Genomic DNA, 4,488 nt, shown 5'->3' on the forward strand with positions numbered 1-4,488 from the left:
TTAAGAAACAAGTTCAAAAATATATGGCTGCAATGTCAATTGCAGAAAGTGTTCACTGAAGTTCCCTTTTTTTAAATAAAAGGGAAATGGTGCTGAATACTTGCAGAACAAAGCTGCTCCTAAGGGACTACCATGCTTTAAAACAAACAAGAAAAAGAAAATAAAAAACAGTGAGGAAAGGAGAACAACAAACTTATGCTTGTGTCCTTGCTTCCAACCTGGTGTTAAGAGTACTCACACAAGAGGAGCCATGCACCACATCTGCACAAACAGCCTGATGTATTTCTGCACTGTCACCTCTATTCCCCCCTTTCCCTTCATCCCCACTTGCAGACTCTACTTCTGATCTGTCTGTAGTCTCTCCTAGTTCACCCCAGCCCACTTCAAGGGCTCTCACCCAAGTTACTCCTTCAGGATTTTGACTCAAATTTCTTCTCACTTACATTTTCTAACACACATATGCAGGCCTCTGCCATAGCACTGAGGTCCAGTTGTTGTCCTATCCGCTCTCTCCCTGCTCCCACGCTTGGATGCACGCACATACGCATTTGCCCTTATCTCCCTAAGCCACCTGGCTGTAGGGGATCCTTGCCAGCAGATCTCTGGCTTTGCCCGATCTCCCACCAAGGCCTCCACTCTAGCAGGAATTTTAAAAGCCTGTATGTGGGCTGCACATAACTAAGACTCACCCAGAAAGGGCCCCAAGAGCAGAAAGGCTGGCATGTTTATGAAAAACTGGCAGTGTAACCCGGGCAATGACTGGGTCTACCAGGAGAATGAATCCAGAACATGTATTTTGAAAAGGTACCAAATTCTCCATAGTGAGGTCTGCCAAATGGCAGTGCAAAACCAAAAAGAACGGGCAGTGGCCACTTGGAAAATGGTGGATGTGCGTGTGCACGTACACACTGCCCGTGCAACACCTATGATGAGTTAGTTGTACCTTCCATGTATAGCATATAAACAGAAATCCAGTGCCAGATCAGCTTTAGCCAAGCTTGAAATACAGTTCCTCGCTCGTATCCAGCAGGTCTGCTATGAGAAGAAATTAAAGGCAGCAGGTCCCCATCAGCCGCTGGTGTCTTGGGGCTCAGCCTCCCAAATGCCAAGGAACAGGGAGAAGGGTGAGGCTCGGGAGCAGCCGGCAGCAGGGCTTTTTCAACATCTTTGAACCAAGAAAAATGAGCTGACCCACTTTTTATTTTGAACAGACCCCCAGGACGCAACACCGCTCCCGGGAAAAGTGGTTTTACCGCTCCTCTGGGAGACGGGGCGGCCTGGCAGAGGAGACCCTCGGCGGGCAAGAGAGGCCTTGGGGGAGACGCCAGCGGGCTGGCAAGCACCACACCGGATCACCAGGGCTAAGGCTTTACCGCGGAAGTACCTGCCCTGCCCGCGCTGCGGCAGGCTCCAGCACCGCACCCCCGCACCGCAGACCCCCGCACCGCCCGGCAGGGTGAGGAGCGGGCGGGCGCCCGCGCCTCCGCCGCGCAAGATGGAGGCGGCGCTGCGCCGCAAGGCGTGCTGGGAGCTGTAGTCCAGCCGGGGCGGGGGTCGCTGCCTCGGCCCCGGGGCGAAGAGGAGGCGGTGGGGCGGCTTCCTGCCTCGGCCCCTTGCTGCGCGGCTTCGGGGAAGGGCGAGCCTTAGGCTGCCCGCGGCAGCAAGCGGGGGGGTGGGCTCCTGCGGAGAGGCGGTGGAAGAGCGGGGCCCTGGGTAGGCCGCGGTGCTGCCCGGCGGGCCTAGGGCCCCGCGTCCCCGGGGCCCGGCGGGCTGAGGGGCGCTGCGCCGAGCGGCCTGCCAGCCGCACAGGCTGGGTTGCTGTCAGTCAGCGTTAACAGGTGGCAACAGCCGGTCGGGTTGGTTCAGGTTGCCCCTGAGGAGCTTCCACACTGCTGCAGTTGAACCTGACGAGGAGAGATGTAGTGAAGCCCTTGTACGTCCGGAGCACAAACAGCAAAAGTGAGTTTTCAGAAGGGACAATAGAGAGGCATGCACAGGCTGCTTATAGTTAATAGAAAATGATGCAGTGCTTGTAGATCGATCTAAATCACGTGAAGCAGTAGGATGTAGCGGTACCTCTAAGAAAATCATAAAGGTGCTTCTCAAACACTAGCAGGTCACTGGCCAAAATGCATCTATTTGCAAAACACATTTTGGCTCAAGGGTTCCCTACCTATTTCATCAATGTTTTCTTTTTGTCTGAAGAAAAGAGCACTACCTAAGACATGAGCGAGCCCTTGGAATATGGTTACATCTCAAATGAAGAAGCCTGGAAGGAGTCTTTCCAATAAAGTCCTCGCTGAAAAGGATACTTAAAAGTAGTGATCAAAGATGCAATCTTTGCCACGTGTGAGATGTTTTGTTTACTAAATAAACAGTTTTGCCTCCAAGAAAGAACAGGTCTATCAACAGCTTCTCCTAAAGTGAACAAACTGCATTACTCTAAATACTGGCTGTTTGGGTCAAAAAAAGGCAAGACATTTAGTGGAAGTCTGTTATATATGGATATATATAGGTATATATATGGATGTATATATGGATATATATGTGTGTGTATATATATATACACACAGATATATATATGTTATATATGAATTTTTAATTTGTTGAACTTGTAATATCCTAAAGACATACCCAGTTAGTTTGACAAGGTGTAATGTGCATAGCTGTGCTAGTTCATAGAATCACAGAATGGTTTGGGTTGGGATGATCTAGTTTCAACCCCCTGCATGGACAGGGACATCTTCCACTAGACCAGGTTGCTCAAAGCCCCATCCAACCTGCCCTTGAACACTTCCAGGGAGGGGGCATCCACAGGTCCTCTGGGTAACCTGTTCCAGCGTCTCACCACCCTCACATTAAAGAATTTCTTCCTCACGTCTAACATAAATCATAGAATCATAGAATCATAGAATCCTAGGGGTTGGAAGGGACCTCGAAAGATCATCTAGTCCAACCCCCCCTTGCCAGAGCAGGGTCACCTAGAGTATATCATACAGGAACGCATCCAGGTGGGTTTTGAATGTCTCCAGTGAAGGAGACTCCACAACCTCCCTGGGCAGCCTGTTCCAGTGCTCTGTCACTCTTACAGTAAAAAAATTTTTTCGGATATTCACCTTGAACCTCCTATGCTCCAATTTACACCCATTACCCCTTGTCCTATCACTGGTCATCACTGAGAAGAGCCTAACTCCATCTCCCTTACACTCACCCCTTACATATTTGTAAACATTGATGAGGTCACCCCTCAGTCTCCTTTTCTCCAAGCTAAAGAGACCCAGCTCCCTCAGCCTTTCCTCATAAGGGAGATGTTCCACTCCCTTAATCATCTTAGTAGCTCTGCGCTGGACTCTTTCCAGCAGTTGCCTGTCCTTCTCGAACTGAGGGGCCCAGAACTGGACACAATACTCCAGATGCAGCCTCACCAATGCAGAATAGAGGGGGAGGAGAACCTCTCTTGACCGACTAACCACACCCTTTCTAATGCACCCCAGGATGCCATTGGCCTTCTTGGCCACAAGGGCACACTGCTGGCTCATGGTCATCCTCCTGTCTACCAGGATCCCCAGGTCCCTTTCTCCTACACTACTCTCCAGCAGGTCAGCCCCCAACCTATACTGGGACATCGTGTTGTTCTTCCCCAAATGCAAAACTCTACACTTCCCCTTGTTGAATTTCATCATGTTTCTCCCCGCCCAACTCTCCAGCCTAAGTCTCTCTGAATGGCAGCACAGCCTTCTGGTGTGTCAGCCACTCCTCCCAGCTTAGTGTCATCAGCAAACTTGCTGAGGGTACATTCTATACCCTCATCCAGGTCGTTGATGAAGATGTTGAACAACACCGGTCCCAGTACCGACCCCTGAGGGACTCCACTAGTCACACACCTCCAACCAGATTCTGCCCCATTGACTACAAATCTACCCTCTTCCACCTGAAAACCATTACCCCTTGTCCTATCACTACATACCCTGGTGAAAAGCCCCTCCCCAGCTTTCCTGTAGCCCCTTCAGGTACTGGAAGGTCACTCCCCAAAGCCTTATTTTCTCCAGGCTGAACAACCTCAACTCTCCTCAGCCTGTCTTCATAGGAGAGGTGCTCCAGCCCTCTGATCATCTTTGTGGCCCTCCTCTGGACTCGCTTCAAGAGGTCTGTGTCCTTCCTATATTGAGGGCTCCAGAACTGAACACAGTACTCCAGACTGGGTCTCATGAGAGCCAAGTAAAGGGGGAGAATCACCTCTCTTGACTTACTGGCCCTGCTTCTTCTCATGTAGCCCAGGACATGGTTGGCTTTCTGGGCTGCAAGTGCACATTGCCAGCTCATGGTGAGCTTTTCAGCTACAACACCCCCAGGCCCTTCTCCTCTGGACTGTTTTCAATCCGTTCTTTGCCCAGCCTGCATTTGTGCTTGGGATTGCCCCAACCCACGTGCAGGACCTTGCACTTGGCCTTAGTCAACTTCATGAGCTTGGCATGGGCCCACTTCTCA

The sequence above is a fragment of the Apus apus genome, chromosome 1 (genome assembly GCF_020740795.1).
Source record: "Apus apus isolate bApuApu2 chromosome 1, bApuApu2.pri.cur, whole genome shotgun sequence".
In the NCBI taxonomy this organism is placed as follows: Eukaryota; Metazoa; Chordata; class Aves; order Apodiformes; family Apodidae; genus Apus; species Apus apus.